Below are 15,314 nucleotides of genomic sequence, written 5' to 3' on the forward strand. Positions count from 1 at the left end.
TTCGCCTCCCTGCATTGTGCCTACATATGCAAATTAACCGCCATCTTGTTGGCAGTTAACTGCCAATCTTAGTTGGCAGTTAATTTGCATATAGCCCTGATTAGCCAATGAAAAGGGTATTGGTCGTACGCCAATTACCAATTTTGTCTTTTATTAGATAGGATACTAGAGGCCTGGTGCATGAAATTCATGCATTTAGGGGGGTCCCTCACCCTGGCCTGTGTCCTCTCACAGTCCAGGAGCCCTCAGGGGATGTCCCACTGACACCTTAGGCCTGCTCTGTGCAGGCAGCGGGCCTAAGCCGTAAGTCAGACATCCTTAGCACTGCAACAGAGGTGGGAGAGGCTCCCGCCACTGCTGCTGCACTCACCAGCTGTGAGCCTGGCTCAGGTCTTCTAACAGAGCAGTGCTTCTTAGTGGGGCAGCTCCTGTGTTGAGCGTCTGCCCGCTGGTGATCAGTACACATCATAGCAACTGGCCATTCCACTGTTTGATTGATTTGCATATTAGCCTTTTATTATATAGGATTATTCTTTATTTCCTCCTGATTCTTACCTAGGTTTCTGATTTGCTCATCCATCTGGTTTATGAATGTTTGACCTTTATTCTGAATTCGTTTTCTGACATATTGCATACCTCTGCTTCATTTAGTTAATTTTCTGGCAATTCCTCTTCTTTCCTTTGGGGGTTGTTCTTCTGTCTCCCCATTTTTGCTCTCACCTAAGGATCTAGGTGCCGAGTATCATGGGGCCTGCGGCTGAAACAGTGGGCTTGCTGGTGTGTTGCACGGGCATGGTTGGTGGCTCCTCCTTAGGTGGTCTTGGGCAGCATCTGCTTCTTGGGCTGTCACCAGTGGTGGCTGCTCCTCAGGTGGTTGCAGTGTAGCCACTTCTCACTTTGTCATGGGGTGGCAGCTGCTCATAAGGTGACTGCTCCTTTCATGGTTGCATGGTGGCTGCTCCTTGGGGGGGTCACTTGGCAGCTGCTCATCTTGCAGTCGCAGTAATTGGCTGCTTCTTAGGAGGCCATGGGTGGCAGCTGCTCGTATAGCTGCTGGAGCAGTCATGGAGCCTGGGGCTGCTAGGTAAGGCTTGACTGTTCAGGTGCATTATCACAGATCCCTGGCCTGCTCTGGACTCATTTTCTATCAGCATCACTCCTCAGGTCACCAAATTTAAAACTCTTCTGACATCCTTTTTTGAGATCTGGTTTATGTTTTATGCTCAACAAATGCCTTTGAGGCAACCTCATATTTATAGAATTTTTCAAATGTTAGCATAAATATATTTGATAGCATAAAAACAAGCAATTATAAGTAGCTCAAAATTTTAAAGAAACCCATTTCCATTGTAAAACAAATAAATCTGTTAAAAGTGGGTGTAACTGGAAGACTTTCAGGTTTAAACCAACCTTTGTCTTATCATGCAAAACTAGTACATCCTATATGAGTAAAACTTAAAACATATGGGGAAAGTATTGTGATTCTAGTACCAGCAATAGTGAATGAAAGAAAATGAGCATAAATAAAGGATTAATTTGAAGTGGAATGCTATAAAACTTAGTAAATTTCTCCAAAACACATGAGTAAATTTTAATCACATTTTCTTCTATCTATAATTAATTTACTTTTGAATTAGTGCAGCTTTTCTTGTCTACCATGTTATTCATTTGTCATTCATTTTGAGAAGGGGTAACTAGTTGAATAAGTATGGTGATATTTCACAGTATATAATCATATTTTTGAAATATCTAACAATGGCCTAAAATGTAAAACACATATTATAAAATGAGTAATTTTTTTTCAGGACTTGAAGTGGTTACTTTTAAAGCCATGTAATGCTAAAGACTGATGTGGAATTTATAAACACTGAATCTTTTTTTTTAAATATGTTTTATTGATTTTTTAACAGCAAGGAAGGGAGAGGGATAGAGAGTTAGAAACATCGATGGGAGAGAAACATCGATCAGCTGGCTCCCACACACCCCCCCACTGGGGATGCACCCACAACTGAGGTACATGCCCTTGACTGGAATCAAACCCGGGACCCTTCAGTCCGCAGGCCGATGCTCTATCCACTGAGCCAAACCGGTTAGGGCATAAACACTGAATCTTAAATCCCCTATTTCTTTCTCTACTCCCAAAAGTTGTGTGTGTGTGTGTGTGTGTGTGTGTGTGTGTGTGTGTGTGTTTTGTTTTGTTTTTTAAATTAGCGAGAGATCATTATTAAACTTTTCTAGAAAATTAACATTACATTTTTGGATGGTATGCCACATGTACTGAAAATATACTTTTGGAATGAATATTAATATATGTAATACTTAAAAATTTTCCAATTCCTAATATAACTAAGGCCAAAAATAATTTTCTTACCAACAAAATAATTTTGACTTACTCTTATTCAGGGGAAATAGATTTTAAATGTAAGCCTATACTTACCTTTTTAAACTCCTGGAGTCTTTTGTTGGCTAAAATTTTTATAAGTAGTGCAAATCATTAGACCTTTTCCAAAAATTTTACCACTAATATGTAAGGAAAGGGAATAATGCCCAAAGATTTTTAGTAAACATGACCTTTGAAGGATAAATCATGGGTTGGGTTCAGTAGATGGAGCCACCTGGTCAACACACGGGATGATGAGAGGGCAGATAGGGGTACTGGGAGCAAAGCGTCACTGGGTAATTTACAGTGAGAGCTAATGGGGAAAAATAAAAAACCATAAGTCTATATGGGTAGAGAAAACATAATGGGGAGAGGGACCTCAGATATTTGAGCACTGCAAATGCATACTATCTCTGCTTGTGTAATCACCCTCAGAGATCTCATCTAACACTTATAGTCAGCAAAGAGACACTATCACCTGTGGTTGTTGCAAATTTCATTTATATCACCTGTAGGAGGAATGTACTAACCAATAATGTTTATTTTATTTTTTAATATTTTTCTGGTCTCCATGATTGTTTTTCTTTAATATATTTTTATTTATTTCAGAGAGGAAGGGAGAGGGAGAGAGAGATACAAACATCAACGATGAGAATCATTGATTGGCTGCCTCCTGCACCACCCCCACAGGGGATGGAGCCTGCAACCCAGGTATGTGCCCTTGACTGGAATCAAACCCGGGACCCGTTAGTCCACAGGCTGATGCTCTGTCCACTGAGGCAAACCAGCTAGGGCATAAGCTTTATTTTTTAAAAAAAGATTTCCTGCCCTAGCCAGTTTGACTCAGTGGATAGAGCGTTTGCCAGTGGACCTAAGGGTCCTGGGTTTGATTCCGGTCAAGGCATATGCACAGGTTGCAGGCTAAATCCCCAGTAGGGGCTATGCAGGAGACAACTGATCAATTATTCTCTCTCATCATTGATGTTTCTATCTCTTCTTCTCCCTTCCTCTTTGAAATCAATGAAAAATATTTTAAAAAAATAATAATAAAAAATAGAAGATATTCCTTTTTTTAATTGTTATTTACTGATGTGTGAGAAAGAAATATCTGTTTGTTTTTCCACCACTTATTTATACATTAATTGGTTGATTCTTGTATGTGCCCTGACTGGGAATTGAACCAGCCACCTAGGGGTACAGGAATGTCACTCTAACTGTGGGCCAAGGCCAACAATAAGCTTTCTTTAATAATTTTTAGCATTTTAAAATATCTTATTTTATTGGAAGGAATCTGAGATTCCACATTAGGAATTAAATAGTAATAGAAGTTTGAGATCTGGACTCTCTTATTCAGTCTTATTCAGTACCCCACCACCATAACCATAGTCTCAGGTGTATCCAATATCTTCCTCTTTAGTAAAATATCTAATCCAATCTCTGGCTTAAATATGTAACCAGGGAGATTTTGCCTGCAGACCATGGGAACTCCCTCATATCAAAGCCATGCTAAGTTGTTGGGGTTTTTTTGTTTGTTTGTTTTTTTGTTTTGTTTTGTTTTTGTTGTTATTTTCCAAACTGGATGGAGAGCAAGAAACTATAAATCAAGCTGTTCTTTGTGAATCTAATTCAAGGTCCCCTTGTGTGGTGAGAAAATATGGGTGTTTGTGTCTAATGGAGGTTATAATAGTACTGTGTCAAATATAGAACTAGCATAAACTGTTGGATGGATTTTTATATTGGGAAAAACGGTGCTAAATATTCCTTTTAAAATTTGCAAAATAACATAAACTACTTCAAAACAAAACCCATAAACAAAAAACTCCTGCAAACATAATTAAATTACTGTAATAATGTTAAATATGCTTATTTTTTCCATATAATTGAATTTCTTCATAAGAACTATTGAGATAAATATATCTATCTTATGCCTGCACAGAAATATAAAAAGGTCAGCATGATTTGGAGGCTCCTTAAGGCAGAAAATGCAAAACAATTATTTTGTCTCCCTCCTTGTAAGTTGCGGTTCTTACCACACTTTCAGAGCGTTGAACTTGAGTAATAGGGCCATTAACGCTCTTTTCCAGGAGCCAGTTCCTGTGGTCTCACTGGGTCCAGCTGGGGATGACTCACAGAGGAAGTGGTAGAGATTAGGGTGTATGGGGGGAAATCAGAACAGCACAGAAATAAAGCAAATCAACCAACCATTACCTTTTGTGCAAAACAGAACAATGGTTTAACGACTGTGGTTCAGAATGATCCTTCTTATTCCACTCATTTGTGCTATTCCCGTTAGAAGGACCACCAGGAAACCTGTAAATCACTATGGAACACAAACCGGAATCCATGGCACATCTCAATTAATATTCCCTTCTGACTCAACTGGAACAATGAGGAACATCAAGCAGTTTAATCTCCGGTAATAATTCCTTTTGTCAGGTTGAGAGGTTTTCCCCTTGAATTGGGTTTTTTAAGATCGGATTTTCAAAATTAGTTATTCTACGTATTGTAAAGCAGAGAGCCCACGTTTTATGAACAAATGCATACATCTAGGTAGTACATAATAAAGTCTGTGTGTTAGTTGGAGCATTGCTGCTATCTGTAATTTTTACTTGCTCTGAAATAAAATCAGTCTTTTATTAGCAAACAGTTGTAACTAAACCACACAGTTGTTAAAGCTCTTCTTTCAATTTCCCCTAAAGGGATGGAAATGTAAATGGGTCCTTTATATCACCCAGTAGAATTAAATTTATCAAGAAGATTTTTAAAAATTTTCATTGCAGATCCTTAGCTTAGTTACTGATAATTGAAACATTTGATGGGTTAAAAAAAAACTGCATATTCTCAAATGTTTATGAATATATATAATACATATGAATAAATTTATTTGGTGGAGAGAAATATTTTTTCATTATTTTATTTAACTATAATAAGCTACAAATGTTGACTAGTGTACAGAGCGATTTAATTTTTTATTGACTGGTTACAAACAAATAAACATAATATTAAAATCAGTATATCCTGAATAGCAGTAGATTATTTATAATTTTGATAATATTCATAATACTACTTAAGGGATGATGTTCTTTTTATGATCCATATTCTCTGAGAAATTATCTTCAAATTGTACAAATATTAGAAGCTATAGTTTTAGTGTCTAAAACTATAGATGCAAGTAATGGTGATTTCCTCATAACATTATATGCTTAGATTGCTTAAGATAAACTTAAAATTAGATATGAAGACTTTAAATGCTTATTCTCTGTTTCTGGACTTCAGTTAGCCCAGTGCAAAGCATAGTCCTACTGTCTACATGAATTGGTTTACCCAGGATGCTATTCATCAAAATTCTTAAAGCCGCATTTATAAAAGCTTGTTCAGCCATTCTAATACTCTAAATTTACCAAATCCTCACAACCTCAGTCTGATCTGGGACCCCAGGGAACTCACCAAGCTTAATTAGTTGCTTCCCCATACCTACTCTGAAATGCCAGTATCTCATTTGGGGGAGGGATAGGATTAAACTGGGTAGCTTGTCAGTTGTCCATCAACTAGAGCCTTCAAGTAATAGGTTCTCTAAGAAAGAAGTTGAGAATGGGAAGATGATTGGCCTGACTGGGTAATATGGAGAAAATGCTGGGCTAATAATAGTGTTTATTCAACAAATATTTATTGTGCACCTACTATGGGCAAGGCATTGTTCTAACCACTTAGAGTTTTATAAAGAAACCGGTGCACGAAATCGTGCATGGGTGGGGAGGGCGGTCCCTCAGCCTGACCTGCACCCTCTCCAATCTGAGACTCCTCGGGGATGTCCGACTGCCTCGCAATACGGGATGGCTGGCTCCTAGCTGCTCAGTTGCCTGCCTGCCTGCTTGCCCCTAACCCTTCTGCCTGCCTGCCTGATCGCCCCTAACCCTTCTGCCTGCCTGCCTGATCGCTCCTAATCCCTCTGCCTGCCTGCTTGATGCCCCTAATTGCCCTCTCCTGCCGGCCTCACTCTCCCCTGCTGGCCTGATCACCCCAACCACTCTGCCTCAGCCCCCCTCCACCATGGCTTTGTCCAGAAGGACATCTGGAAGGACATCTGGAAGATGTCCAGTCTATCCAGTCTCATTAGCATGTTACCCTTTTATTAGTATAGATGAAGGCTGTATTAAATAAAAAGAAATTTTGTTTTCTAACATCTAGTGGACATTAATCACCAATATGACACTTTTTAACCTGCAAAGATGCCAATTGCATAGTTTAAGTATATTCTTGTTCATGCATATATTTTATAGTGATAAAGGCATTTTATAACTATAAATAATTTTTATTATAATTTGTATAGAAAAAGTAAGTGTTTACTTCCTACAACAGGATAAATATAAAATATTTTTCTAATAGATAATTTTATTATATTGACCTCTACATCATGTTTTTTTTATTCCTTTTTATTGAATTTATTGGGTTACACTGGTTAATAAAATTATACAGGTTTCAGGTGCACAATTCCACAACACATCATCTGTACACTATATTGTGTGTTCACCAACCCAAGTCAAGTTTCTTTCCATCACAATTTATCCTCCACCCTCTCTCTATCTCCCCTCCCCCTGGCAATCATCAGTGTTGTTTACCAGTATGTCCATTAGTTCTTTTCTATCTTTTTTTCCCTTTTTGCTCAATCACTCCACGCCCCCCTACCCAGTACCCAAACCCTACCCAACAGCCACTCAGCCTGCTATCTATCTATGAGTCTCTATTTTGCTTGTTAGTTCATTTTGTTCATTAGATCCCACATATGAGTGAAATCATATGGTATTTTATCTTTCTCTGACTGGCATCTTAGCTTAACATAATGCTTTCCAGGTCCATCCCTGCTGTTGCAGTGGCCAGCATATCATATGTTTATCTATACTAATAAAAGGATAATATGCTAATTAGACAGGACATCTTCTGATGTCCTTCCTGACAAAGCTGGGGGCTTGGCTGGCCTGCAAACTGACCCCAGCCTCTCAGCCAGGCTGGCCACAGCCACCTGCAGGAACCCCCACCCTGACCGGGGACAGGGTCAGCCTGCAAACCCCACAGCCCCTGCCCCGGTGGCCTTGCCCCACAGCGAGCTTCCCCAACCCCAATCCAGGACCCCCTTCAAAGCAGGCCAGGCAGTCTCCATCCATGCACCAGGCCTCTATCCTATTTAATAAAAGGGTAATATGCAAATGTACCCTAATAGCCGAATGGCCAGAATGACCACTGGACCAGTCACTATGAGGCACAGTAACCACATCTTGGTCCCTTTCCCCTGCTAGAAGGCTCCAATCGCCTGATGGCCACCCGCTGTGGGACTGGGGTCGGCAAGCGGGTAGTAACAGCTGACCTCTCGGTCCCTTCCCCTGGCTGTCAAGCACTGATCACCTGATGGCAAACAGGGAACCGGGGGTGGGTGGCAGCCAGGGGTGGGGCATGCTGCAGACAGCTGGGGAAGATGGCCCTGATCTCAGGCCAGGCCTAGGGACTGTACCTGCACATGAATTTCATGCACCAGGCCTCTAGTTTTAAATAATTTTGTGGCAATTTTACTGCATATTTTCTATTCTGTATCTACTACAGCGACTTAATCTATACTAATAAAAATGTAATATGCTAATTAAACTGGATGTCTTCTGGACATCCTTCCTGACAAAGCCAGGCCCAGGACAAGCCACCTCCCCGGTGGTCCCAGATGCCAGCAGCTGCAGCTGCAGTCCGGGAGAGGGATAAGCCACCCACCCCACGGTCCCGGGCACTAGTGCCTGCAGCTGAGGCCCAGGAGAGGGCAAAGCTTCCTTCCCCTGGTCTCCTGCGGCTTCAGCTGGCCCGGGGAAGCCGTCCCAGGTCCCGGGTGCCTGCGGCTGGCCAGAGGGAAGAAAGCCTGGGTCCTGGGTGCCTGTGGCCAGCCAGAGGAGGGAATCCTGGGTCCTGGATGCAGTGCTGAGGCAGAGGCGGTTAGGGGCAGTGAGGCCAGCAGGGAACAGTTAGCGGTGATCAGGCAGGCAGGCGCAGGTGGTTAGGGGTGATCAGACAGGCAGGCAGGCATGCGAGCAGTTAGGAGCCAGTGATCCCAGATTGCGAGAGGCATGCCTGACTGCTGGTTTAAGCCCGATCCCACAGGCAGTCAGACATCCTCCAAGGAGTCCCGGATTAGAGAGGGTGCAGGCTGGCTGAGAGACCCCCACTCCCGTGCACAAATATCAGGCACCGGGCCCTCTAGTATTTAATAAAGGTATATTGAATGAAAGTACATTCCTATGCAAGTTTATATGTGATTTCAGGAGTTTATCATTACCCACATATACATTTAAACACACTTTACAAATGTTAGTATATTGAATGAGCAAAAAAACCACTGTTTATAACAATGAACTCTAAACCTTTTTGATCAAGGATTTCTTTGCTTGATTTAGCCAAATACTTCAAAAATGACTATTTAGTTTTGATATTGATACTTATCTAATTAAGCTGATATATTTTATTGTTGTGTATGTATATTCATTATGGGAATGAATACAATACACAAAGGTAGAATAACATTTGTCTAGAATAAAGAAAATTTCAAAATATCTACTATATTTTGTTTATTAATGTTGTCTTACCTATGTCATCCAAACAATACTTGATGGAAGCAATGCATTGTTATTATTCACCATTTGAATTGTTTTAATTAAAATTATTTAAAATACAGCTATGTAGGTCTAGTAGGGTGTTTTTTAGTGATTTGAGAAAGAGGATGGGAGAGGGAGATGGCGAGGGAGAGGAAAGGGAGAGGGAGAGGGAGAGGGAGAGGGAGAGGGAGGGGGAGAGGGGGGAGGCAGAAGAGAGAGAGAGAGAGGGAGAGAGAGAGAAGAGAGACATTGATAGGCTGCTTCTGACCAGGAATCAAACCCACAATCTGGGCATGTGCCCTGACCAAGAATCAAACCCACAATCTTTCAATCCACAAGACAATGCTCAACCAACTGAGCTACACAGCCAGGTAAAAACTCTAGTTTTAAGTTCAATTTATTTTGATATCTGCTTAATGTTTGTCAACAAGTGTCTGGAATAAAAGTGCATTATTGACCCCCTTATTAAACCAGGATGCTAATTTTTCAATTCCATCTTCAATTATGGAAATACTTTTATTGAACTTTACTTGCATTTGCATGATGAATATGTTCAGCTGAATTTTCTTTGCAGTAATATTATAAAATCCTCTGTCAATTTTGAAGACTAGACTAATGCAAACTAAAAACATAGTCCACAAATCTACTTAAACATGCACTGTATAGAGATATAACAAAAGCAAACAGATGCCTTGATTATTTTTTTCATTGGTACTTCCATGCTGTGAACTCCTCTTTTGTGTTAGGACATAGGTATAACACATGGCCTCCAAATGGACTCTTGACACAGGATAGCATGAGGACAAGGATATCAATTACATATTAAATATTAGCAAAGTTTAATGTATTTCTTATTTGTAGATGAAATTTAAATATAATTTAAAGTTTTACTATTTTGTTTATACTCCTAAAGGGATTATCTAGCTTTCCTAGATGTTTGCACCCTCTTCCAAAGGCCATGGTCAAACTGGCAAAATTTACCAAGTAAATAAATGTTAAATTCTTTCTCTCTCTCTCTCTCTCTCTCTCTCTCTCTCTCTCTCTCTCTCTTTCTCTCTCTCCACATACATATAACAATTTTTGTCAAAACACTAATTTTCTTTGTTTTAGTGAAGTTGGATAGGTAAAAAAAATTCAGTCAAATCTAAAATGTGTACATTTACTAAGTAAGTCTATCTATCATGGCATAAGGCATATTTATGAACTGTTACCTCTTAAATTACACTTGTTCATAATTTATAAAAAAATTCAGTTTTAATTGCTCAACCTAGGGTAAATTGAAGTGCTCCTTAATAAAATGATAATTCTTAAATTTGAGGCATTTCAGTACATTTTGTTTAGAAAGAAATATTACATTTGTTTCTAATTGTATCACATTACCTGGCATATATATTGCTACTATAATCATTAATATTATTCTTAATTTAAAAATAGTGAAGTTTATATAATATAATAGCTTTCCAAATCTTTTAGCGAAAAGTTAAATATTTTACTCCCAACCTATTTATCTGCACATTCTTAAAAAACAAACAAACAAAAAAAACTTCCATACATTAAATATTTAATTCCTTTAAGTTATCTTCAATAGCTACTGTGCTCACAGATAGTAATTTCTAATTTTTAAAATGACATTTAATAGCCATTGTCCCAACAAGTACAAAAGAGTGGCCTCTGTAAATTCTTAAATTAAATCCACACTGTAGCCAAAACTCATGTGATGTTTACATTTCCTACTTTGCAGGCAAGATGGTCTCAAAAGGCAGAATATGCTAAAGATGTGTTAGACAACTCTATAAGTACAGTCTCAAGACTCTTGTCAACTTTGCTGTATAAATTACTTCAGGAGGAGTCAAGGGAATTTAAATAGGCAAAATGACATGACAAACAATTATATTCTAACACTCTATTTATAACAATGCCCTTTCAGTTTATTGTTCCTCCAGACTGACCCATCACTGTAATCCCACTGATGAATCAAGGGACTTATGGTTAGATTACACACAGCTTGTAGGCAAAGAGTAAATATAAATAAATAGCTGACATTCAGGAAATGTAGAGAGACTCAAGGATAAATTCATCTGGGATGAGCTTAATTTGTCAATGTCAATAACAACGGTTAACACATCACAAGAATACATGCATATTAATTGAAAATAATTCAGATTAAATCACTGCTGTTTGACATTTTGAGATGGGCACTTTATCTTTTCAAGAAAAAGAGCACTATAAAATTTTTAATCTGCAAACATCTTAATTGCATGTTATCACCTCCTAATTGCTTCTATATTATATTAAACATTTTGCTAATTACCAGCCTGATCATGGTGTGAATAGCTTGAGGCAAGAGCTGAAGACTACAGGGCACAGGAGGGCCAGGAGGAAGTTCAACACTTGGTGGATTCCTGGACTTGTACCTTCTTCAGGGGTATCCACCTTTAAGTCAGACCTCTGTTGAGATAAAGAAGCAATTGTGAAGATCAAAGATGTTTATTCATCCTTCAAATTCAAATGTTATTCTGGGGAAAAGGTTTTGTCCTTTCTTATATTCTAGCTATGCTCTTAGATGGTGGTATGTGAGTTTATGATTTTATGATAAATACTAGTGGCCTGGTGCATGAAATTCATGAATGGGGGGTGGTTCCCTCAGCCCAGCCTGTACTCTCTCCAATAGGGGACCCCTTGGGGGATGTCCAACTGCTGGTGGTCAGACATTCCTCTCACAATCTGGGACTGCTGGCTTCTAACTGCTCACCTGCCTACTTGTGTGATCATCCCCAACTGCCTCTGCCTGCCTGATCACCCCTAACTGCCCTCCCCTGCCAGCCTGATCTTGCCCCCAAGTCCCCCCCCCTGCCATCCTGGTTGCCCCAAACTGCCCTCCCTGCCAGCCTGATCTCACCCCCAACTGCCCTCCCCTACTGGCCTAATTGCCCCTAACCCCCTGCTGACCTGGCCTTCCCCCCAACTGCCCTCCCCTGCCAGTCTGATCGCCCCTAACTGCCTCTGCCTCAGCCCCCACCACCATGGCTTTGTCTGGAAGGAAGTCAGACATCTGTAAGATGACTGGTTGACCTGGTCTAATTAGCATATTACACTTTTATTAGTATAGATAGATTATATAGGATAGGATTGCTTAAATGATGGCGAAAAGCCTTTTTCATCTGGAGGAGATGCTCTTGGCAGACAAAAACATATAATCCCTATATCTGCACTGATAGCCAGCCATATGCACTATACTGCCAAACCCATCATGAAAAAAATTGAACTGCTTTCTTACATCTTACACCAAACAGCTGTTGCCCTTAAAACGCCTCCTCAGCCCCCACCTTAGGTTCTGCCTTCACAGTTCATCCAGATTAGGTTCTGATTGGTCAGTTTCTATGCCAGTCAGCATCAAAAGCTCCGCCTCCTAAGCAGCCATTGGTTCCTTACACTTCATGCAGATTTGGTAATGATTGGTAGGTTTCTATGCCAGTCAGCATCTCCAGGACTATCTCTGGACCTAGTCAAACAGGTGGGGTTGATGAGTAGCCCTGCAGAGGCCAGGAGAGAAACAGATGCACAGCAACTGGTAAAGCCTGGAGAGTAAGAGAGAGGCAATGGCTGATCAACAGCTGCCATGGAGGCTGGGGATCAGACCCTGCCTCTCTCTCTGCAGGTCTCTCTCTGGGCCTGACTTGCAGCCCCCTCAGCAGTCAGTGCTGGGTCACTGCACCGGCACCAGCTTCCACAGAAACCCAGCACTGACTTCTGGTGGAGCCTTGTTGGTTGTGGACGCTATGGACCCTGGCTGTTTGTATATGTAGACTAGAGGCCGAGTGCACAAAAATTTGTGCACTCAGGGAGGGTGTCCCTAAGCCCAGCCTGTATCCTCTCACAGTCTGGGACCCCTCAGTGGATGACCACCTGCTGGCTTAGGCCCGCTTCCCGGGGGATTGGGCCTAAGCTGACAATCAGACATCCCTCTGGCAGTCTGAGAGCCCTCGGGGGATGTCCACTTGCCAGCAGGGAGCAAGCCTAAGCTGCAGTCGGACATCCTTAGTGCTGCTGAGGAGGCGGGAGAGGCTCCCGCCACCACCGCTGTACTGGCAGCCATCAGCCTGGCTTGTGGCTGAGCAGAGCTCTCCCATGTGGGAGCACACTGACCACCAGGGGCCAGCTCCCTGCATTGAGCATCTGCCTCCTGGTGGTCAGTATGTCATAGTGACCAGTATTCTAAGTTGTTCTACTGTTAGGGTCAGTTTACATATTACCCTTTTATTATATAGGATAGAGGCCTGGTGCATGGGTGGGGACCATCTGGTTTGCCCTGAAGTGTGTCCCGGATCAGGGTAGGGGTTCCACTGGGGTGCCTGGCCAGCCTGGGTGAGGGGCTGATGGCTGTTTGCAGTTTGGTCAAGCCCCCCCCCCACAGTGGGACCCTCACCCCATGGAGGTTTGGCCAGCCTGGGTGAGGGGCTGATGGCTGTTTGAAGACTGGCCACACCCCCTTTAAGGTGGGGGGTCCCCACTGGGGTGCCTGGCCAGTCTGGGTGAGGGGCTTAGGGCCATTTTCAGGATGGCCAAGCCTCCCCTCCCCAGTGACAGAAACTCCCAGTCTCTCTTTTTTTCTTATTTTTTTTTATTCTGTGATTTATTTACCTGCTATAATTGAAACTTTGTTGCTTTGAGTGGAGCTCAGAGCCAGCTGCGGGAAGATTGGCTTCCTTCCATCATTGGGGCAACCAAGCCTCCTGCTTGCTCCAGCTCTGTGGCTGCTGGCCACCATGTTGGTTGGGTTAATTTGCATATGGTCGCTCTGGTTGGCTGGTGGGCGTGGCTTAAGGCATAACTTAGGTACAGTCAATTTGCTTATTTGTCTTTTATTAGTGTAGATAGGCTTAGAATTATTTCTTAAAGTAATGAATAATTTAGAATTGGTAAAATGTGTGTAACTGAATAGCTACTGCTTCGCTGAGAAACAAACACCCAAAAAATCTAACCAAAAGAGTGACTACATTTTTTGTATCAGCAAAAATATATGCAAGCAAAAAGATAATAAGCCTTGTTTTAAAAAGAAAGGAAATACATTAAAGGAACTAAACAGTGTTTTTTGACAATATGCTTTTTCTCCTTCAACTTTTTTCTCCTACGCTTTCCTTCTACTATTAAATAATAATATCTAATATTTATAAAGATTTAAGTAATTGAGATGATATTATAATATTTTCAGGAAGATAATTTATCACGAACATAAAATGCTCAAAATGTTCCAAATTTTTTAATACATCCATTCCACTTCTAAGCATTTTTCCTGTGAAATTCATAGTGGAGGAGTATGTTTTGGAAAGTTTTATATAATGATTTTTATCATATCATTATTAATTAGAAGAGTTTTGGAAAATGATGCAGTGAAAAATTATAAATATTGTGATAGTCCTTTGGAGTATATTTTCTGTGTTTTTTAAAACTCTTTTTGTTGAAAGTATTACATATGTCTCCTTTTCCCCCAGTAACCTTTCCCAGTCCTCTCCCATCCCCCAGAATAGACCCTCACCTCCCTACTGTCTGTCCATTGGTTATGCTTATATAGTGTGTCCCAAAATTCACCCAAGATTTGCAATTGAATTGAATGGCAAATCTTGCGTGAATTCTGGGACACCCTATATGTATGCATACAAGTTCTTTGGTTGATCTCTTACCCTATCACCTCCTACCAGCCTCTGTCTTCCCTCTGAACTTTGACAGTCTGTTCAATGCTTCTATATCTCTGGATCTATATTTGTTCATCAGTTTATGCTGTTCATCATATTCTACAAATGAGTAAGATCATGTGATACTTATCTTTCTCCAACTGGTTGATTTCACTTGGCATTATGCTCTCTAGGTTTTTCCATGCTATTGAAAATTGTATTTTTTTTTTCTTTTTTACAGCAGCAGAGTATTCCATTGTATTGATGTACCACAGTTTTTTAATTCACTCATCTGTTGATGGGCACTTAGGCTGTTTCCAAATCTTAGCTATTGTAAACTATGTTGCTATGAACATAGGGATGCATATGTTCTTTCTGATTGGTGTTTGTGGTTTCTTGGGATATATTCCCAGAAGTGGGATTACTGGGTCAAATGCAAGTTCCATTTTTAATTTTTTGAGGAATCTTCATACTGTTTTTCACAGTTGCTGCACCAGTCTGCATTCCCACCAGCACTGTAGAAGGGTTCCTTTTTCTCCCCATCCTCAACAGCACTTTTTGATAGTTGATTTGTTGATGATACCCATTCTGACAGGTGTGAGATGGTAACTCAATGTCATTTCAATTTGCATCACT

The sequence above is a fragment of the Myotis davidii genome, unplaced genomic scaffold (assembly GCF_000327345.1).
Source record: "Myotis davidii unplaced genomic scaffold, ASM32734v1 scaffold714, whole genome shotgun sequence".
NCBI lineage: Eukaryota > Metazoa > Chordata > Mammalia > Chiroptera > Vespertilionidae > Myotis > Myotis davidii.